Genomic DNA, 23,345 nt, shown 5'->3' on the forward strand with positions numbered 1-23,345 from the left:
AACCTGAGAGAGATGGCTGGTTGGTGTGCATTTCCCTGAGGGAGATGGCTGGTGGGAGTTTAACCTGAGGGAGATGGCTGGTTGGTGTGTTTTAACCTGAGGGAGTTGGCTTATTGGTGTAGTTTAACCTGAGAGAGATGGCCGGTTGGTGTGTTTTAACCTGAGGGAGTTGGCTGATTGGTGTAGTTTAACCTGAGAGAAATGGCTGGTTGGTTATGTTTAACCTGAGGGAGATGACTGGTTGGTGTTTTAACCTGAGGGAGATGGCCAGCTGGTGTAGTTTAACTTGAGGGAGTTGGCCGGTTGGTGTGTTTTAACCTGAGAGAGATGGCTGGTGGGGGTTTAACCTGAGGGAGATGACTGGTTGGTGTGTTTTAACCTGAGAGATGGCTGGTTGGTGTAGTTTAACCTGAGGGAAATGGCTGGTTGATGCAGTTTAACCTGAGAGAAATGGCCGGATTGTGTAATTTAACCTGAGAGAGATAGCTGGTTGGTGTCGTTTAACCTGAGGGAAATGGCTGGTTGGTGTAGTTTAACCTGAGAGAGATGGTTGGTTCGTGTAGTTTAACCTGAGAGAGATGGCTGGTTGGTGTTTTAACCTGAAGGAGATGGCTGGTTGGTGGGCGGCACGGTGGCACAGTGGTTAGCACTGCTGCCTCGCAGCGCCAGAGACCCGGGTTCAATTCCCGCCTCAGGCGACTGACTGTGTGGAGTTTGCACGTTCTCCCCGTGTCTGCATGGGTTTCCTCTGGGTGCTCCGGTTTCCTCCCACAGTCCAAAGATGTGCAGGTCAGGTGAATTGGCCATGCTAAATTGTCCGTAGTGTTAGGTAAGGGGTAAATGTAGGGGTATGGGTGGGTTACGCTTCGGCGGGTCGGTGTGGACTTGTTGGGCCGAAGGGCCTGTTTCCACACTGTAAAGTAATCTAACCTAATCTAATCTTTAACCTGAAGGAGATGGCTGGTTGGTGTAGTTTAACCTGAGGGAGATGGCTGGTTGGTGTAGTTTAACCTGAGAGAGATGGTTGGTGGGGGTTTAACCTGAGAGAGATGGCTGGTGGGGGTTTAACCTCAGGGAGATGGCTGGTTGGTGTGTTTTAACCTGAGGGAGAAGGCTGGTTGGTGTAGTTTAACCTGAGAGAGAGGGCCGGTTGGTGTGTTTTAACCTGAGGGAGAAGGCTGGTGGTGTTTTAACCTCAGGGAGATGGCTGGTTGGTGTAGTTTATCCTGAGAGAGATGGCTGGTTTGTGTGCTTTAACCTGAGGGAGATGGCTGGTTGGTGCAGTTTAACCTGAGAGAGATGGCTGGTGGGGTTTTAACCTGAGGGAGATGGCTGGTTGGTGTAGTTTAACCTGAGAGAGATGGCTGGTTGGTGTATTTTAACCTGAGAGAGATGGCTGGTTGGTGTAGTTTAACCTGAGAGAGATGGCCGGTTGGTGTGTTTTAACCTGAGAGAGATGGCTGGTGGGGTTTTAACCTGAGGGAGATGGCTGGTTGGTGTGTTTTAACCTGAGAGAGATGGCTGGTTGGTGTAGTTTAACCTGAGAGAGATTGCCGGTTGGTATGTTTTAACCTGAGGGAGATGGCTGGTTGGTGTAGTTTAACCTGAGAGAGATGGTTGGTGGTGTTTTATCCTGAGGGAGATGGCTGGTTGGTGTGTTTTAACCTGAGGGAGATGGCTGGTTGGTGTAGTTTAACCTGAGAGAGATGGCTGGTGGGGGTTTAACCTGAGAGAGATGGCTGGTTGGTGTGCATTAACCTGAGGGAGATGGCTGGTGGGGGTTTAACCTGAGGGAGATGGTTGGTTGGTGTGTTTTAACCTGAGAGATATGGCTGGTGGGGGTTTAACCTGAGGGAGATGGCTGGTTGGTGTGTTTTAACCTGAGAGATATGGCTGGTTGGTGTGTTTTAACCTGAGGGAGTTGGCTTATTGGTGTAGTTTAACCTGAGAGAGATGGCCGGTTGGTGTGTTTTAACCTGAGGGAGTTGGCTGATTGGTGTAGTTTAACCTGAGAGAAATGGCTGGTTGGTTATGTTTAACCTGAGGGAGATGACTGGTTGGTGTTTTAACCTGAGGGAGATGGCCAGCTGGTGTAGTTTAACCTGAGGGAGTTGGCCGGTTGGTGTGTTTTAACCTGAGAGAGATGGCTGGTGTGGGTTTAACCTGAGAGAGATGACTGGTTGGTGTGTTTTAACCTGAGAGAGATGGCTGGTTGGTGTAGTTTAACCTGAGGGAAATGGCTGGTTGATGCAGTTTAACCTGAGAGAGATGGCCGGATGGTGTAATTTAACCTGAGAGAGATGGCTGGTTGGTGTCGTTTAACCTGAGGGAAATGGCTGGTTGGTGTAGTTTAACCTGAGAGAGATGGTTGGTTGGTGTAGTTTAACCTGAGAGAGATGGTTGGTTGGTGTAGTTTAACCTGAGAGAGATGGCTGGTTGGTGTTTTAACCTGAAGGAGATGGCTGGTTGGTGTTTAACCTGAAGGAGATGGCTGTTTGGTGGGCGGCACGGTGGCACAGTGGTTAGCACTGCTGCCTCGCAGCGCCAGAGACCCGGGTTCAATTCCCGCCTCAGGCGACTGACTGTGTGGAGTTTGCACGTTCTCCCCGTGTCTGCGTGGGTTTCCTCCGGGTGCTCCGGTTTCCTCCCACAGTCCAAAGATGTGCAGGTCAGGTGAATTGGCCATGCTAAATTGCCCGTAGTGTTAGGTAAGGGGTAAATGTAGGGGTATGGGTGGGTTACGCTTCGGCGGGTCGGTGTGGACTTGTTGGGCCGAAGGGCCTGTTTCCACACTGTAAAGTAATCTAATCTAATCTAATCTTTAACCTGAAGGAGATGGCTGGTTGGTGTAGTTTAACCTGAGGCAGATGGCTGGTTGGTGTAGTTTAACCTGAGAGAGATGGTTGGTGGGGGTTTAACCTGAGAGAGATGGCTGGTGGGGGTTTAACCTTAGGGAGATGGCTGGTTGGTGTGTTTTAACCTGAGGGAGAAGGCTGGTTGGTGTAGTTTAACCTGAGAGAGATGGCTGGTTTGTGTGCTTTAACCTGAGGGAGATGGCTGGTTGGTATAGTTTAACCTGAGAGAGATGGCTGGTGTGTTTTAACCTGAGGGAGATGGCTGGTTGGTGTAGTTTAACCTGAGAGAGATGGCTGGTTGGTGTATTTTAACCTGAGAAAGATGGCTGGTTGGTGTAGTTTAACCTGAGAGAGATGGCCGGTTGGTGTGTTTTAACCTGAGAGAGATGGCTGGTTGGTGTAGTTTAACCTGAGGGAGATGGCTGGTGGGGGTTTAACCTGAGAGAGATGGCTGGTTGGTGTATTTTGACCTGAGAGAGTTGGCTGGTTGGCGTAGTTTAACCTGAGGGAGATGGCTGGTTGGTGTAGTTTAACCTGAGAGAGATGGCTGGTTGGTGTAGCTTAGCCTGAGGGTCACCATTCCTCAGGCAAGGGAGAGCTTAAAAGTAGAATCCTTTATGGTAATCTCATCTGGTGCAGGAACTGAACCTATTGCAAACCAGCTTTCCAGCCCACTCAGCTGACTGACCTCATTAAAAGTATGAGCAACTTGTAGAGCAGAAGGCAAGGCTTGCCTGACATTAAGAGTATTGTGAGCTGGAAATGTGTTGCTGGAAAAGCGCAGTAGGTCAGGCAGCATCCAGGGAACAGGAGAATCGACGTTTCTGGCATAAGCCCTTCTCCATTAAGAATATTGTGATTTGATAACTCATGGTAACTCAGACTGTGCTGGCAACTCACGACCAAGTGTAGCACCTTTGCGTGACCAGTTACCAACTGGATCACAGGAGGTGTCACTGAAGGCCATCCTGCCAGGCAATCAACTCTTTACTATAAGATAAACATATGGATTAGGAACAGGAGGAGGCCATTCTGTCCCTGTGCATGCCCCACAATACACTGAGATCACAGCTGATCTGATTACTCCACATTCATTCCTAGTCCCAGGGACATCTCACTCCCTCACTCATCAGGAATCCATCCATCTCCATCCTGAAATCTTCATTGACTCTGCTTCCACTGCTGTAGGTGGGACTCGTTTAGTTTGGAATGATGTTCGGCATGGACTGGTTGGAGCAAAGGATCTGTTTCCGTGCTGCATGACTGTATGACTCTAAAACTCTTGACCTTCTGTGAGAAAGAAATTTCTCCGTAACTCTGTCTTAAATGGGTGGGCCTTTATTTTTAGACAGTGACTTATTGTTCTAGATTCTCCCAGAAGAGCCACAGGGGGAGAGTGGAGGAGGCCTCCAAGGCCTGACTTCCTGCTTATTGATCTCTGTTTTAAATTAGTGCTCCTTTTGTGGGCACACACTGTGTGGCCTTTGGTATAATCTCCTTTAGAGAAGGAATTCTACCATCTTTACCTTGTCTGGCCTACATGTGACTCCAGACCCACAGCAATATCATTGACACTTAACTGCCCTCTGGGCAAATAGTGACAACCAATAAACACTGGCCTAGCCAGCAACACTCTCATCCCAGAAATGGAAAAAAAAACCAGAAGTCACACTCTCTCCCTGTGCTCCTGGACCTTGTTAGCCTCTAGAAACCTAATTCTTTCTCATTACTTGTGACTTGACCTCCACAGCCTTCTGTTATAAAGAACTCTGCAGTGTAACTACCCTCTGGGTAAAGACATCTCTCCTCACCTCAGTCTGAAATGGCCTAGCCCATATTCTGGGACCATGACCCCTTATTCTGGACCTCGGTCCCCACACCCTCAGCCAAGAGGAGAAGCCATTCCTGAATCGAGTGTTGTCAGAACGATGCCAGCGTTTAGATGTAAATTTAGTTTTGCAGTCTCTGTTTTAAATTGTCACAGTGATTTGTTTGGCACATCAAACGGACTTGCAGATTTTGCTGTGACAGTATCCATTTCTCATTGAATCAGAAATATTTGAAATATTTACTGGTGCATTTTGGTGAGTCTAAACATTGAAGTTCCATTGCAATGTGATGTTTGGGAAATCAGCTTGGCAGATACAGCCAGAGGACCAGCTGCTGTTTGGTGATTGTGTTTCATTGAAAACTTACAAGGATGGAAAGATGTAACGTAGGCACCCAAATCCATCGGCTGCACCTGGGCCTGCTATTGGTCAGTTGGCTTCAACAGGATAATGGATGCAGAGTGATGGTCAATGCCAGTCACCTGCTCCTCGGACCAATCAGCCAAGCAAGTTCTCTCCCACCGAGAAGTGACACTTCCTTAGTGCTGGGTTGCCATAACCTCTCAACCAGTTTGTCCACTGTCCACAGTCATTTTCTGTATTCACTATGTGTGCACTGGACCGTTCCCAGACCCTATCCCTTACAGAGTAAGAGAGGTGACAGTGCATGCAAACAGCTGTAAACCTCACCTGAGTTATTTAACCACCTATAGCAGACCCTGTCAAAAGATGTTCCAGTGTAATTAGTGAGTTATCACAGAGTCCAGAAGCTAGTTCAGTGAGAATAATTCAATTTCAGGAGTGGTTGATGAATCGTACAATAACTATTGGTTGCCATTGGGAAATATTTTGTGATAAACTGGATTAAATTACCTGCTAATTGCTGCAACTTCTAAGCATCCAATTAAACGCGTAATTCATCAAGTGCTAGGCTGGGAGATTTGGTTTGACAGCTGATGGTGCTGCTGACTGTCAGGCATCAGGGTTTGTGACGTGTTTGAGTGTCTGGGGGCGGGACTGATGCTGGAAGTCTGAATAGTTAGTGTCTAATGTGTGTTTAAACCCTGATCACAAGGATAGTGACAGAGTATTCACACCGGTGAAGGAACATGGGAAAGCCTATTTGGCCCATCAAGCCTGTTTCTCACTTATTACAATCCTGGTAGTTCTTGGGATATACTCTATTTTACCGCACACTTCTTATAGCCCTCAGAATTCTGTCAAAAATCCCACTATTTCAACCTTAAATCTATTCAGTGTTGGCACATACACAGCCTCTTGGCAGAGAATTGCAAGGATTCACGACGACCTAAGTTTGCAGATGGTGCAAAGTTCGGTGGAGTTGTGGATAGTGTAGAAGGTTGCGAAAGAATACAGCAGATCTGGGTGGAGAAATGGCAGATGGAGTTTAATCTTGGTTAGTGTGAGGTACTGCACTTTGGGAGATCAAATGTTAAAGAAAAGTATACAGTTAATGGCAAGATCTGGCCAGCATTGATGTATAAAGGGATCTGGGGTTCACGTCCATAGCTCCCTGAAAGTGGTCACACAAGTAGACAGGGTGGTAAAGAAGGTGTATTGCATGTTTGTCTTTATTGGTTGGGGAATTGAGTACAAGAGTCAGCATGGAAATGTGTTGCTGGAAAAGCGCAGCAGGTCAGGCAGCATCCAGGGAACAGGAGAATCGACGTTTCGGGCATATGCCCGAAACGTCGATTCTCCTGTTCCCTGGATGCTGCCTGACCTGCTGCGCTTTTCCAGCAACACATTTCCAGCATCTGCAGACCTCACTTTCTCCTACAAGAGTCAGGATGTCATGTTGCAGCTTTATAAGACTTTGGTTAGGCCACACTTAGAGTATTGTGTTCAATTCTGGTCACCACATTACAGGGAGGATGCAGAGGCTTTGGAGAAGGTGCAGAAAAGATTTACCAGGATACTGCCTGGATTACAGGATGAGCTATAAGGAGAGGCTAGAAAAACTCCGTTTGCTTTCTCTGGAGTGGCAGAGGCTGAAGGGAGACTTAATAGAAGTCCATAAAATTATGAAATGCACAGATAGGGTTTACGGTCAGAATCTTTTTCCCAGAGTTAAAATGTCTACCACTGGGGGCATGCATTTAAGGAGCGGGCAGGGAAAAATCAAACAGAGATATCAGGGGCAAGATTTTTACTCAGGGAGTGATAGGAATCTGGAACACACTGCCTGGGATGGTGGTGGAAGCAGATACGACCGGGGTGTTTAAGGGGCTTTTATGTAAACACATGGATATGAAAGGAATGGAAGGATATGGACCAAGGGCAGGCAGAAGGGATTCGTTTAATTTGGTGGCCAAAAGTGAGGACTGCAGATGCGGGAAATCAGAGCCTAGATCAAAGTGGTGCTGGAAATGCACAGCAGGTCAGGCAGCATCCGAGGAGCAGGAAAATCAACGTTTCGGGCAAAAGCTCTTCATCAAGAATGAGGCTTGTGAGCCAAGAAATGAAGGGCTTTTGCCCGAAACATCGATTTTCCTGCTCCTCGGATGCTGCCTGACCTGCTGTGCTTTTCCAGCGCCACTCTAATCTAGTTTAATTTGGTGACATGTTCGGAACAACATAATGGGCTGAAGGGTCCATTCCTGTGCTATGTTTTATGTTCTATGTTCTAACCACTGAATGCAGAAATCTCTTCTCATCTCAGTTTTATATGATCGGTCCTTATCCTGAAACAAGATTCTGGGGAAACAACATCCAAATGTCTTCCCTGTCAAATTCCTTCTAAAATCTTGGGGAAGCTTCATGCGTTCAGATAAAGAAGTTTGAATTTTTAAAAAACTTATGTCCTCAGCATGGGCCATGTTGGCTGGTCTTGTTACTGGTATCCTCTGTCCTGAGCTGCCCATTGCTGCCTGGTTAACCCCACACAGCTGCACTGTCCTATTTCCTCAGCTGTTATCCATCAAATCCTAATTATCCCTTCAACCCTTTTCCTTTTTCCTCTTCACTGGTTCCAACGTTCTTTTTTCAATCAACTCGCCATAAAATAATGGCATGGTAGTGGTTCAGTGATGAAGAGCTTATGCTCGAAACGTTGATTCTCCTGCTCCTCGGATGCTGCCTGACCTGCTGTGCTTTTCCAGGACCATTCTTTTCGAGTCTGACTCTCCAGCATCTGTAGTCCTCACTTTCTCTTGGCTCAGTGGTTAGCAAAGCTGCCTCAGAGCGCCTCTGACCCAGGTTCAATTCCATGCTCGGGGGACTGTCTGTGTGCCGTTTGTATATTCTCCCCGTGACTGTGTGGGTTTCCTCCGGGTGCTCTGGTTTCCTCCCACAGTCCAAATGTGCAGGTTAGGTGGATTGGCTACGCTAAATTACTGTAAATATTCAGGGATGTGCAGTCTAGGTGGGTTAGCAATGGGAAATGTAGGGTTACTGGAATGTGAGTGTGGGTGGGATGCTCTTCAGTGGGCCAGTGCAGACTCAATGGGCCAAATGGCCTATTTCCACACTGTAGGGATTCTATGATTAAAAGGAGAGAGATTGAAGGATTTATCAGAGTAGGAGAGAAGCTATTTCCTCTGGTGACCCAGGCCAGAGGCAGGACACAGCTCATCATGGAAAACCAGTCACACTCTTGAACTCTTTCCCCCTGCCAGACCACACTCAAAAGGACTGTTCAAATTATTTTAATTAATGGATTTTGATTGCCAAGGGTTACAGAACGAGGGTGGGCAGAGTGATTTAATATATCAATGAGCCGTGATTGACCTGAATAGTAAAGCAGACTCAAGAGATTAAATGCTTCCCACTTTCTCTCAAGCTGCACGTAGGGCAATAAATTTAAGATAAATTTGAGGTTTATTATATAAGATTTACAGAATTCCCCTGTCTTTTTCACCTTCTGAAAACAAAACATTTTTCTGTAAAAAATGCAGCTGAGTGGCTTTGTCCTTCACTGCCTGCCATCCTGTATGTTCCATCAGCACACTGCACAGCCATTCACATCCTAACACCAGGCTATTCCCACTCAGGAAAATAAAGCAAACCAGTTTGTTTTATATATTGATTCATGGGACATGGACATTCCTGGCAGGGCCAACATTTATTGCCCATCCCTAAATGCCCAGTGGGTAGTTGAGAGACACCAACATTGCTGAGGGTCTGGAGTCACACATAGGCCAGACCAGGTAAGGATGGCAGATTTCCTGCCCTAAAGGACATTAACAAACCAGGAGGGTTTTCCCCAATAATCAGCAACAGTTTTGTGATCATCACTACACTCGTAATCCTAGATTTTTAATTGAATTGAAATTCCACCATATGCCATGGGTAGGATTTGAACTTGGGATTCCAAGGCCATTATCTGAGTCTCTAGATTATAGTCTAGCGATAATACCAGTAGGCCATCACCTCCCAATTACATATAATTCTTAGGGCCAAAGGGATCAAAGGGGATGGGGAGAAGGCAGGAACAGGGGAATGAGTTGGAAGATCAGCCATGATAATATTGAATGATGGAGCAAATTCGAGGGGCTGAATGGCCTCCTCCTGCTCCTTGTTTCTATATTGCTACGTACCATTGAAAAGAAGAGCAGAATCTGAAACTGTGAAGGTAAATCCTTTACAAAATGCTCAGCACAGATTAGCCTTTGCCTGCACTTTTCTATCCCCTTTTGTATTTTTATCATTTCCTGACGAAGGCATTAACTGTGCGATAGTTCTTAGCAGCTGAATTCTCTCCACTTAATATTGTTATAATTAAAAATTAGACTCCTAGTTGGAACATCACCGTTACTACTCCAGATTTCTGCTCTGTCTCTGGTGAGTACGAAGACATTTAGAAAGCTTTTGAATCTAAGTCACCCCTGAGAAGCAATGATAGGAAATTATAATCAGAACCGAAGCATAGACTCACAATCCAATCAAAATCCCCATGGTTTCTTTGGAAAACCTGATCTTCGATAACAAATATAATTCGTCATCAAGATCTCATGCATGTTGACATTGAGGGGAGTATGAATTCACTTTGTGTTGTATAAATGTATGATATTATTTAAAGATATTGAGAAAGGAATACAGTGGAGGGTGGAGAATGTTGCAAGGTAATAGATTAGCTGAGAGCACTGGGCTGTAATTAAGGAGAGGCAGGTTGATTAAAACATGAAGCCATGGGTCAACCTATTCAATTAAAGGGCCTGTGCTGGAAGTTCCCATGTGTCCCTGTGCCCATCAGTGTCATCCAATTATGGCCTGAAGCCATTTCCGTTCCAGACTTTGTGCACCCCTTTTTTTTTTGAAAATTAGATTTAACTTTTTTCTACCAAGTACGATTCATTTTGCACTGGGATTACTGGCTGCATTTTTCACCTGGCCCAGTGTCCCTGATGTTGCTAATTGAGTTTCACCTGAGAGAATGATACCTGTCACACAAAACATGGACAAGAAGCAGGAAACACATTACTTTGTGACAACTCCATTTAACAAATGTCAGGATTGTAGAAATGTGTTTGCATGGATACCTTTGAATTAGGTGATTTCCAAAACTTAGGGCTTTGAGCATGGATATGCCTCTGCCATTCCCTCAGGACCAAATTTGTCCACACTATTGTCATTAGGCAGAGATAGCCTTTTCTGTATCTGCTCCCAGGATGTCGATGTCACTGGCTGGGCAGCATTTATTATCCATCCCTAGTTTATGGTGAAATTCCTTCTTAAATGCTGTCCATTTAGTGTAGGAGCACCTGCAATGCTGTTAGGGAGAAAATTCCAGCATTTTGATCGAGTTACATTGAAGGAACAGCAGTATATTTCCAAGTCAGGATGGTGAATAGTTTTGGAGGGGAGCTTGCAGGTCGTGGTATTCCCTTGTATCTGTTGCCCTTTGTCCTTCTAAATGACAGAGATTGTGGGTTTGGAAGGTGCTACCGAAGGACCCTTTGTGAGTTTCTGCAGTGCATCTTGTAGATAGTACACATTGCTGCTACTGAGCGTCTCCCGATGAAGGGAATGATTGTTGATACTGAGTGTCGGTAGTGGAGGGAGTGGATGTGGTGCCAATCAAATGGGCTGCTTTGTCCTGGACAGTGTCAAGCTTCTTGAATGTTGTTGGAGCTTCAACTACCCAGGGAATTGGGGAGCAAGCCATCATACTCCTGACTTGCACCCTATAGATGATGGACAGGCTTTGGGAGATAGGGAGGTAAGTTACTCACTGAAGGATTCCCGGCCTTTGATCTGCTCTTATAGCCACAGTAGTCATCTGACTAGTCCAGTTTCTGATTAATGGTAAGCTCCAGGATGTTGACAGTGAGGGATTCAGCGATTGTAATGCCATCGAATGTCAAGGGCCAATGGTTGGAGATGGACATTGCCTGGCATTTGTGTGACATGATGTTACTTGCCACTTGTCAGCCTTTGTTCCCTCGTTGAAAAGAAGTAACTATAGGCTAGTTAGTTGTGGTTCTGTTCGCTGAGCTGGGAATTTGTGTTGCAGACGTTTCGTCCCCTGTCTAGGTGACATCCTCAGTGCTTGGGAGCCTCCTGTGAAGCGCTTCTGTGATCTTTCCTCCGGCATTTGTAGTGGTTTGAATCTGCCGCTTCCGGTTGTCAGTTCCAGCTGTCCGTTGCAGTGGCCGGTATATTGGTCCAGGTCGATGTGCTTATTGATTGAATCTGTGGATGAGTGCTATGCCTTTAGGAATTCCCTGGCTGTTCTCTGTTTGGCTTGTCCTATAATAGTAGTGTTGTCCCAGTCGAATTCATGTTGCTTGTCAAATCTTCTCACAAACTTTGAATAGGCTAGTTAGCTTAACACCTGCTATTGGGAAACTGTAACAGTGTCTTATAAAGGATATAATTGGGTAATTGAAGAATTCCAGAGATGGCTGAAGGAACTACTGCTGGTGGTGGGGCATGAAGTTCGAGTGGACATTGCACCATTTGAATCCTGGTCCTGAAGGGATTGTTGAATATAAACAAAGAGCTTGAAATCAAGGTCTTCAGGACTGAGAGGCAGTAGAGGTTAGGAATGATAAGGATAACTGGTGGTATATGATGTGGTTGGAGAAAGTAGGGTCAAGTGAATGATTGTGTTTAGTCCATCTCTGGGCCTGATGATGAGAACATCAGGGGCGGCATAGTGTCCAGTGGTTAGCACTGCTGCCTCATAGCACCAGGGACCCAGGTTCGATTCCAGTCTCAGGTGACTGTCTGTGTGGAGTTTACACATTCTCCCCATGTCTGCGTGGGTTCCCTCCCACAATCCAAAATGTGCAGGTCAGGTGAATTGGCCATGCTAAATTGCCCATAGTGTTAGGTGCATTAGTCAGAGGTATACATGGGGAATGGGTCTGGTGGGTGCTCTTCAAGGGTTGGTATGGACTTGTTGGGCCGAAGGGCCTGTTTCCATACTGTAGGTAATCTAAACTAATCAAACATTTAAAACATCAGGGTGAGTGATGTGAGTGAGGGTTACACTGGAGCTAAGATGAGTCGTGTCCAAGGAGGTGAAAGTAGAGTAATGGTATAATAGTTTCGTGTCTGATTTTTGCCTTTTATCAAATCTGTCATGTACTGCATACAAATTATTTGTCAGCTCATGTCCTGAGAGGGCAGTTTGCAGCTCTGAATGGAAAGGTTGCCATCACAACGTGATACTAATGCACCTGCATACAAAAAAAGGTCAATAAACATTAAATTCCTTTTCGTCTTAAAATGTTGATGATCACTGTTGTCACAACAGTGGATAGCCCTGACTTGACAAGATATTATTTTCTCAGAAACAACTGCAGCTTTGCTTCCATTTCTAAATCATTAACAAACAAGTGAAAACCACACAGTTTGAGTTAATCTCTTTCTTATTCCAAACAGGGTCAATGTTCTCTAACCTTAAAGTGCAATTAAATGCAATACATGAAACTGTTGGCTTTTAACAAGAATGCTTTATGAAACGCTGCTCCAATTTTTGATCTATACAGCGATGTCATACAGTTGCAAAACAGAAAATGAATATCTTCTCTCATTACCCCACTGTTCAATGATGATTTTGTTTTTATTCAATCACGGGACATGGGCATCACTGGCTGGGTCAGCATTTATTGCCTGTCCCTAGTTGCCCTTGAGAAGGTGGGAGTAAGCTGCCTTCTTGAACTGCTACAGTCCATGTTCTGTAGGTTGACCCATAATACTCTTAGGGAGGGAATTCCAGGATTTTGATGCAGCGACAGTTAAGGATTCACAATATAATTCCAAGTCAGAATAGTAAGTGGCTTGGAGGGTAACTTGCAGGAGGTGGTGTTCCCATGTATCTTGCCCTTCTAGAATGGAGGCTAGTATGGATTTGGTAGGTGCTGCCAAAGGAGCCTTGGTGAATTTCTACATCTTGTAGGTAGTACATAGTGCTGCTACAGAGAGCAGTGTTGGAGGGACTGGATGTTTATGGATGTGGTGCCCATCAAGAGGACTGCTTTGTCTTGGATGGTGTCAAACTGCTGGAGTGTTGTGTTCAGTGCCCTAAATAGAATCTGCCATTTTCCCCACTGTTCATTAAAGAATGAATGTGTAATCTCTTTGCCACTGCCTGCTGGATAGTGTAGACCACACGAGGGCACCTGTCTTCAGCTCAACATCTCAGTGAAGTTGCCTATAAATCAGGAAATGACCTGGGATTATGAGCAGTGGATGACTCCCATCTCCACAGAGTGAGCTGATGCATGGTATCATGGTGTTGATTGCCCCTTGTATCTGACACTGTAACCATGTCAGTGGAGACATTGGGGTATTGGTGGGATCTGGGGGGAGGTGTGGGGCTGTGGGTGTAACCTTGATTTTACTACCTTATCTTTCATCCTCATATCGGAAAGGTTTGATGTTCAAAAACATCAAAAACATTCTAAGCTTTTTAATTTTCTGCTGATTGAAACAGCAATCTCTTGGTTTGTTATAACAACTTGCTGACTCTATCCTTTGCTTCTGCAATGTAAGTTGAACCTGTGGTGCAGCATCCTATGTGCAAGCTCTCTATCAAGGCTGTCACTCAGGGAGATGAACACAAAGTGGTTTCTTCCCACACTGTCTCTAACAAATCCCCTCCCCCTGCTTTCAGGTTGTCAAGTTAATTCAGGACAGACTGGATGAACCAAAGGCTCATTTCCTGCCTTTTATGTTCATAATGTTCGATAGCTACCTTAGTTCATATTTATATACACTGCCTTCTTGCAATGAGTTTCCAAAGTCCATTTCTTCCATGTTACTTAATTCAAATTGGGTTCTTCCTTAGCACAGCTTTTATATTATTCAATTCTTACTTTCTGTCCTTTCCTGTGAGCTAACCATGTTGTTGATATCCCTAATTTGATCTTTCTTGCACAATTGTCCCAGATATAAAAGATCATAAACCATTGCTTATAAGGATAGAAGAAATTTAATCTTCTGGTCTTACACTCACCAATGTGGAGCAAGAAACAGCTGTGTGAAAAAGGACACCATTTTATACAGCAATGAGAAGGGGGTGCTAATTGTGCAAATGCCACAAGAACAGTTTCAGATCAATCTTAATTTTGTGACTGGGCAGATTGACTTTGATTGGTCAAGGTGCTACCATCGAAATGCAGAAGGGATTGGCAATCTCCATAATTCCTTTTTCCCACAAAAAAAGCAATATTTTACAAATTTCTCCTGTCTACATAAATCTGTGAATTGGTATATTACCTTCTGATTCTAGCATACGCAAAGGATAGGATTTACATGCATTTGAAAAGTATGGTCTAATTAGGGACAGTCAGCATGGCCTTGTGCAGGGTAGGTCATGTCTTACTAACTTGATTGAATTTTTTGAGGAGATGACAAAGGTAATTGATGAGGGTAAAAACGTGGATGTTGTCTACATGGATTTTAGTAAGGCTTTCAACATGGTCTCTCATGGTAGGTTCATTCAGAAGATTAAGAGGCATGGGGACCACAGTAATTTGATCACGTCGATTCAGAATTGGCTTGCTCATAGAAGAGAGAGGGTAGTGGTTGAATGTTGTTTCTCAGGTTGGAGATCTGTGACTAGTGCTGTTCTGCAATGATCCGTACTGGGATCTCTGCTGTTTGTAATATATATAAATGACTTAGTTGAAAATGTAGATGGGTGGGTTAGTAAGTTTGCAAATGATATAAAGATTGGGGGAGTTGTGGTTGTATAGAAAGTTGTCAAAGAATACAGGATATAGGTCAGTTGCAGATATGGGTGGAGAAATGGCAGATGGGTTTAATCTGGGTAAGTGTGAGGTGCTGCACTTTGGGAGATCAAATGTTAAGGAAAAACATACAGTTAATGGCGGGACCCTGAACAGTATTGATATATAAAGGGATGTGGGGTTCAAGTCCATAGCTCCCTGAAAGTGGCCACACAAATAGATTGGGTGGTAAAGAAGGCATATGGTATGTTTGCCTTCATTGGTCGGGGAATTGAGCAGAAGAGTCAGGATGTTGTGTTGTAGCTTTATAAAACTTTGCTTAGTCCATACGAAGAGTATTGTGTTCAGTTCTGGTCACCACATTACAGCTAGGATGCAGAGGCTTTGGAGAGGGTGCAGAAAAGGTTTAGCAGGATGCTGCCTGGATTAGAGGGTATGGGCTATAAGGAGAGGCTAGAAAAAACTCAGTTTGTTTTCTCTGGAATGGCAGGGGTTGAGGGGAGACTTGATAGAAGTCGATAAAATTGTGAGATAGATAGAATTGATGATCAGAATCTTTTTCCCAGAGTTGAAATGCCTAAAACTAGGGAGCATGTGTTTAAGGTGAGAGGGGGAAAGTTCAAAGGAGATGTGAGGGGTAAGTTTTTTACACAGAGAGTGGTAAGAGTGTGGAACACACTGCCAGGGATGGTGATGGTGGAGGCAGATATGATGGGGCATTTAAGGGGCTTTCAGATAAGCACACGAGTGTGCAAAGAATGGAGAGATATGGACCAAGGGCAGGCAGAAGGGATAAGTTTAATTTGGTGTCATGTTTGGCACAACATTGTGGGCCGAAGGGCCTGTTCCTCTGCTGTACTGTTACATGTTCTATGTTCTCACTGGGAGCCTGACTGTTAATCGTCAATGGGACACTTTGTTTGATGATGAAGGGCTTTTGCCCAAAATGTCGATTTTCCTGCTCCTCAGATGCTTCCTGACCTGCTGTGGTTTTCCAGCACCACTCTGACCTAAACCCTTTGTTTGATGACTTTACATGAATGGTTAGTAGTATTATAACAGCTCAAAACAAACCCTGACATCTAATTTTAATATACGATATATAATTTTAATTTATAAATCCTAATATATAATTATTTAAACCTGACAAAGGGACTAGAACATTCATACTCAACAGAAATGACTACATCAACAAAAGCAGACTGTGTTGAGTGATGGGTGTAAGTTTATATCCATAGAACTGGCCACTACACATGTCGACACAGCTACATTCATTGGTGAGCTGCTGAAATCCTATTGGACGTGTGTAGAGGCTGGTAGGGAGGGGTAACCTATTTAGTGTTTTTAGGATAAGATTCACCCCGATTGATCACTGCACCCACACATGCATGAGTTGCCCAAGATATACCGATGCAATGACTGGCTGACTTTGCTCAACATGAATTGGTAAATTTTTGATATTACAGCTTATTTACCAGCATACCCCTCAATGAAACCATTGACATCTGAACTATGTCACTGTATCACTAGATGTGTCAACTGTGTCTGAATCTGTTCATCAAACTCGAGCAATGGAGTTCAGTTTCAACAATAAAACTTTGGCCCAAATAGATGGCATTGCCTTAGAATGCCCTTCTGGCTCAGCTCTTCAATGAGGAAGGTGTCTTCAGTGGATTGACCACTGAGTCCTCCTCCTTTGATATTTCATATGTACATGATCAGTTTGCAATATTTGAATTCACAGTTGCATCAAGTACATTATTTTTAAGCCTTCAGAAACATCATCCTGTGCTCATGTTTACCACTAAGTGGGGCAATCAAACAAGCTTCCTTTACAAGAACATCAGACCTCGGAGCAGGAGGAGGCCATTCAGCCCCTCGAGCCTGCTCTGCTATTTAATCCCACCATGGCTGATCCCAGCTTGGGGTCTCAATCCACTTTCCTGCCCGTTCCCCATAACCCTTCAGCCTGTTACTAATTTACCATCTGTCTCGTTCCTCCTTCTGCAATGTGTTAGTTGAGAAACCAATGAATTTTCTTTCACTGTCTACAAAAACCTACATTCACCAATCAATATACACATTGCAATTCCTACATACACAAAAAAACCATGCTGGGATTTATGTAGGCGAAAGGAATTTGTACAAATGTTGCACCTTTCTCATGGTAACAAGGAGTCATAGAGATTGCCAGAGAGTGCTGCATTTCCACAGCAACACAGTGAGAATCAGAATTGAGAATTAAGATTGACAGTATCTCGATGTACTCTTGCTATATCTCGATACCAAGATGGCCATCCAATCATCACCCTCCTCTCACGCTAAACAAAATAAGGCCTCTTTTGTCAAGTCTAATTGTGATGAATATGATAAAAAGGTTGGACTTCTTATCTCCTTTCCTTCAAGTTAAATTTCGGTATCAGAATGTGAGACAAAAATACAACAAACACCGAATTGGGGATCTCACCAGCACACTCAGACTCACAGGAAAGTTAAAGATTAGCAAATTGTCTGAAAATTTTTATTTTCATTCATTCCCTTTGTGAGTAATTATGTATTGCATAATGTTTAAAATGTTTAAACAAAAATAAAATCACTCTGATGGAGATGTATCTGCATAACGCCATCATTACAGGCATAGCTTTAACCGGTGCAATGCTTAAAGTGGCTGCCTTGTCTTCATTGTAACTGCCCTGCAGCATTCCAATAGGGCCAGCATTTCCACTGGGTCGGAGCTTATTCTGATGGAGAAAGAAACATGTGAGGACAAACATGTCTGTTATGTATTGTTAAAGCAAGTCATGGAGTAGTGCGAGGGCAATGGGACCCAGAGCTGGGAGAGGGGGAGTGAGTCCCGGAGCAGGGAGAGGGGAGTGAGTCCTGGAGCAGGGAGAGGGGGAGTGAGTCCTGGAGCAGGGAGAGGGGGAGTGAGTCCTGGAGCAGGGAGAGGGGGAGAGAGTCCTGGAGCAGGGAGAGGGGGAGTGAGTCCTGGAGCAGGGAGAGGGGAGTGAGTCCTGGAGCAGGGAGAGGGGGAGTGAGTCCCGGAGCAGGGAGAGGGGAGTGAGTCCTGGAGCAGGGAGAGGGGGAGAGAGTCCTGGAGCAGGGAGAGAGGAGTGAGTCCTGGAGCAGGGAGAGGGGGAGTGAGTCCCGGAGCAGGGAGAGGGGAGTGAGTCCTGGAGCAGGGAGAGGGGGAGAGAGTCCCGGAGCAGGGAGAGGGGGAGAGAGTCCCGGAGCAGGGAGAGGGGGAGTGAGTCCCGGAGCAGGGAGAGGGGGAGTGAGTCCCGGAGCAGGGAGAGGGGAGTGAGTCCCGGAGCAGGGAGAGGGGGAGTGAGTCCTGGAGCAGGGAGAGGGGGAGTGAGTCCTGGAGCAGGGAGAGGGGGAGAGAGTCCCGGAGCAGGGAGAGGGGAGTGAGTCCTGGAGCAGGGAGAGGGGGAGTGAGTCCTGGAGCAGGGAGAGGGGGAGTGAGTCCTGGAGCAGGGAGAGGGGGAGTGAGTCCTGGAGCAGGGAGAGGGGGAGTGAGTCCTGGAGCAGGGAGAGGGGGAGAGAGTCCCGGAGCAGGGAGAGGGGGAGTGAGTCCTGGAGCAGGGAGAGGGGGAGTGAGTCCTGGAGCAGGGAGAGGGGGAGTGAGTCCTGGAGCAGGGAGAGGGGGAGTGAGTCCTGGAGCAGGGAGAGGGGGAGTGAGTCCTGGAGCAGGGAGAGGGGGAGTGAGTCCTGGAGCAGGGAGAGGGAGTGAGTCCTGGAGCAGGGAGAGGGGGAGTGAGTCCTGGAGCAGGGAGAGGGGGAGTGAGTCCTGGAGCAGGGAGAGGGGGAGTGAGTCCTGGAGCAGGGAGAGGGGGAGTGAGTCCTGGAGCAGGGAGAGGGGAGTGAGTCCTGGAGCAGGGAGAGGGGGAGTGAGTCCTGGAGCAGGGAGAGGGGGAGTGAGTCCTGGAGCAGGGAGAGGGGGAGTGAGTCCTGGAGCAGGGAGAGGGGGAGTGAGTCCTGGAGCAGGGAGAGGGGGAGTGAGTCCTGGAGCAGGGAGAGGGGGAGTGAGTCCTGGAGCAGGGAGAGGGAGTGAGTCCTGGAGCAGGGAGAGGGGGAGTGAGTCCTGGAGCAGGGAGAGGGGGAGTGAGTCCTGGAGCAGGGAGAGGGGGAGTGAGTCCTGGAGCAGGGAGAGGGGGAGTGAGTCCTGGAGCAGGGAGAGGGGGAGTGAGTCCTGGAGCAGGGAGAGGGGGAGTGAGTCCTGGAGCAGGGAGAGGGGGAGAGAGTCCTGGAGCAGAGAGAGGGGGAGTGAGTCCTGGAGCAGGGAGAGGGGGAGTGAGTCCTGGAGCAGGGAGAGGGAGTGAGTCCTGGAGCAGGGAGAGAGGGAGTGAGTCCTGGAGCAGGGAGAGGGAGTGAGTCCTGGAGCAGGGAGAGGGGGAGTGAGTCCTGGAGCAGGCAGAGAGAGTGAGTCCTGGAGCAGGGAGAGAGGGAGTGAGTCCTGGAGCAGGGAGAGGGGAGTGAGTCCTGGAGCAGGGAGAGGGAGTGAGTCCCGGAGCAGGGAGAGGGGGAGTGAGTCCTGGAGCAGGGAGAGGGGGAGTGAGTCCTGGAGCAGGGAGAGGGAGTGAGTCCTGGAGCAGGGAGAAGGGGAGTGAGTCCTGGAGCAGGGAGAGGGAGTGAGTCCTGGAGCAGGGAGAGGGGGAGTGAGTCCTGGAGCAGGGAGAGGGGAGTGAGTCCTGGAGCAGGGAGAGGGGAGTGAGTCCTGGAGCAGGGAGAGGGGGAGTGAGTCCTGGAGCAGGGAGAGAGAGTGAGTCCTGGAGCAGGGAGAGGGAGTGAGTCCTGGAGCAGGGAGAGGGGGAGTGAGTCCTGGAGCAGGGAGAGGGGGAGTGAGTCCCGGAGCAGGGAGAGGGGGAGTGAGTCCCGGAGCAGGGAGAGGGGAGTGAGTCCTGGAGCAGGGAGAGGGGGAGTGAGTCCCGGAGCAGGGAGAGGGAGTGAGTCCTGGAGCAGGGAGAGGGGGAGTGAGTCCCGGAGCAGGGAGAGGGAGTGAGTCCTGGAGCAGGGAGAGGGGGAGTGAGTCCCGGAGCAGGGAGAGAGGGAGTGAGTCCTGGAGCAGGGAGAGGGGGAGTGAGTCCCGGAGCAGGGAGAGGGGGAGTGAGTCCTGGAGCACGGAGAGGGGAGTGAGTCCTGGAGCACGGAGAGGGGAGTGAGTCCTGGAGCAGGGAGAGGGGGAGTGAGTCCTGGAGCAGGGAGAGGGGGAGTGAGTCCTGGAGCAGGGAGAGGGGGAGAGAGTCCTGGAGCAGGGAGAGGGGAGTGAGTCCTGGAGCAGGGAGAGGGGGAGTGAGTCCTGGAGCAGGGAGAGGGGGAGAGAGTCCTGGAGCAGGGAGAGGGGGAGTGAGTCCTGGAGCAGGGAGAGGGGGAGTGAGTCCCGGAGCAGGGAGAGGGGGAGAGAGTCCTGGAGCAGGGAGAGGGGGAGTGAGTCCTGGAGCAGGGAGAGGGGAGTGAGTCCTGGAGCAGGGAGAGGGGGAGAGAGTCCTGGAGTAGGGAGAGGGGAGTGAGTCGTGGAGTAGGGAGAGGGGAGAGAGTCCTGGAGTAGGGAGAGGGGAGTGAGTCCTGGAGCAGGGAGAGGGGGAGAGAGTCCTGGAGCAGGGAGAGGGGAGTGAGTCCTGGAGCAGGGAGAGGGGAGTGAGTCCCGGAGCAGGGAGAGGGGAGTGAGTCCTGGAGCAGGGAGAGGGGAGTGAGTCCTGGAGTAGGGAGAGGGGAGAGAGTCCTGGAGTAGGGAGAGGGGAGTGAGTCCTGGAGCAGGGAGAGGGGGAGTGAGTCCGGGAGCAGGGAGAGGGAGTGAGTCCTGGAGCAGGGAGAGGGGGAGTGAGTCCTGGAGCAGGGAGAGGGGGAGAGAGTCCTGGTGCAGGGAGAGGGGGAGTGAGTCCCGGAGCAGGGAGAGGGGGAGTGAGTCCTGGAGCTGGGAGAGAGGGAGTGAGTCCTGGAGCAGGGAGAGGGGGAGTGAGTCCTGGAGCAGGGAGAGGGGGAGTGAGTCCCGGAGCAGGGAGAGGGAGTGAGTCCCGGAGCAGGGAGAGGGGGAGTGAGTCCTGGAGCAGGGAGAGGGGAGTGAGTCCCGGAGCAGGGAGAGGGAGTGAGTCCCGGAGCAGGGAGAGGGGAGTGAGTCCCGGAGCAGGGAGAGGGAGTGAGTCCTGGAGCAGGGAGAGGGGAGTGAGTCCCGGAGCAGGGAGAGGGGAGTGAGTCCTGGAGCAGGGAGAGGGGGAGTGAGTCCTGGAGCAGGGAGAGGGAGAGAGTCCTGGAGCAGGGAGAGGGGGAGTGAGTCCTGGAGCAGGGAGAGGGGAGTGAGTCCTGGAGCAGGGAGAGGGGGAGTGAGTCCTGGAGCAGGGAGAGGGGGAGTGAGTCCTGGAGCAGGGAGAGGGGGAGTGAGTCCCGGAGCAGGGAGAGGGGGAGAGAGTCCTGGAGCAGGGAGAGGGGGAGTGAGTCCTGGAGCAGGGAGAGAAGGAGTGAGTCCTGGAGCAGGGAGAGGGGAGTGAGTCCTGGAGCAGGGAGAGGGGGAGTGAGTCCTGGAGCAGGGAGAGGGAGTGAGTCCTGGAGCAGGGAGAGGGGGAGTGAGTCCCGGAGCAGGGAGAGGGGGAGTGAGTCCTGGAGCAGGGAGAGGGGGAGTGAGTCCTGGAGCAGGGAGAGGGGGAGTGAGTCCTGGAGCAGGGAGAGGGGGAGTGAGTCCCGGAGCAGGGAGAGGGTAAAGCGAGTAATGGAGCAGTGCAGCTTCCCCTGGTGCAGCTGAGTGTCAGTGCGGAGTGGACTGGGGGCTCAGAGTGGAGTGGGACTGCTGTTGGACTGAGGCCTGGTGCGGATGGTCAGACCATGTGCTGAGCTGCTGCTATGGAAATTCTTCACCAGGCCTGAACATCAATCCTTTAACTATGTTATAACTACCTTATTTCTAACTTATTCTCTAGACATTGTAAGTAATGCTACTACTCTTCCTTTGATTCCCCTTTTGCCTCCAAGATTTGTACCTTGGGACTTGTACCTAAGATGGCGCCATTAGAGGCAGCCATTGTAAAACACCTTTCACTGTAAGCCTGTCCTGGAGTATAGGTGACAATAAAGGATATTATATTCTATTCTATTCTTTTTTCTGTAAAGAGTTAGGAACTAATTAGTCAGGACTGGTTGTATGGACGGCCTTTCATTGCAGCACCAGAGAGTCAGCTATTGTCTATCACAGGACCATCCTCAGCAGGATCCGAGACAGTATTGCACTTATATTAAACACTGAGAGCTTGAAGCTATACAAGGCCTTAAAGTGGGATTATTTCTAACATTTAGGGACCACAAACCAATCAGAACAAATAGTGGTGAAAATGTTATAACTGTGGTTGATTAAAGGATGAAATTCTGTCTAGAAGTGGAGTGCTGAATGGTTCAATTTCTTCTTAAACAGCTGTCTGATGTCTAGCAAAGGGAATATGATGTGAGTGTGCAGGGTGTGTAACAGAATTCCCTCACATGTGCTTGGTTAATTGTTTGGAGGATTAGGGAGAACAACTCGTGTATTGAACAGTTTCTCTTTTTGTTTGATGCATCTCAATCATTTCAAGGTCAGTCAGTGTGGGTTTTAATTCAGAGTTCAGCTCCAGCACCTAACCGAGAATAGGGAGAGATAGAATAAGCCTAGATTAGGATAAATTAATATTGCTAAAAGGAGACAAGTCAAAGCTTTTTACCTTGCCTTCAAAAAGACTAGAGGAGAGCATGGTATGTTATTGTATTGTGAGCACTGTATAAGATACCAAGTTCTGCAGTCTAGTTCACCTGGTCAGATTGCCCCTGGAGACCACCAGAGTTGGCAGAATATGGAATAGTTGTATAGAGCAGTGCAATAAACTGCAATTTAGAAGAGTTATGGCTGGCATGGGAGCATCGGATGGTCTTACAGAAATGAAAATAGTTTTATACCTCAGTGGTGACCTTGCTCCCGACAATGAGTCAAACAGTAGCCATCAACCACAGCATCAACCCAAGTTAGTAATTGAGGATTGTGCTCTCCCTTTCGCATCTTAAAGTTTAAAAACATGAAAGTTTAACAATTTCAAGGAAAAGAATCCGTCCAGTCAGTATTCCTCTGAAATAAAATGTTTTAATAAGTGTAAATGACCAGAAATGACCAAAGAATCTGTCGCTTCATTGCCTGATGAGAGAGATGTTTAATCAGATTGAGAGATGCTGCAGTTCGTTGTCTGTATGTCCTCACTGAGAGAGCCTTTTATCCATCTCTGTGACATCTCCGAACATCATCTCAACTCAGCCCATCAGCTGCGGAAAGCTCATCACACCTTTATTACCCAGAGACCTTTATTACTCAGAGACCTTTATTACCCAGAGACCTTTATTACTCGGAGACCTTTATTACCCAGAGGCCTTTATTACTCAGAGACCTTTATTACCCAGAGACCTTTATTACTCAGAGACCTTTATTACTCAGAGACCTTTATTACCCAGAGACCTTTATTACTCAGAGACCTTTATTATCCAGAGGCCTT

The 23,345-nt window shown here is 47.8% G+C and overlaps 1 protein-coding gene across 3 annotated transcripts in view; it reads left to right on the top strand.

Moving 5' to 3' along the window:
* Positions 1–23,345, top strand: part of LOC122541732 (glutamate receptor ionotropic, delta-1-like) — an 849,209-nt gene that overhangs the window by 394,560 nt on the left and 431,304 nt on the right. The gene's annotated exons all lie outside the window — the stretch shown is intronic.

This window comes from Chiloscyllium plagiosum, unplaced genomic scaffold (assembly GCF_037043375.1).
Source record: "Chiloscyllium plagiosum isolate Xiang-an unplaced genomic scaffold, Cpla_swu_hap1 HiC_scaffold_43, whole genome shotgun sequence".
Classification (NCBI taxonomy): domain Eukaryota; kingdom Metazoa; phylum Chordata; class Chondrichthyes; order Orectolobiformes; family Hemiscylliidae; genus Chiloscyllium; species Chiloscyllium plagiosum.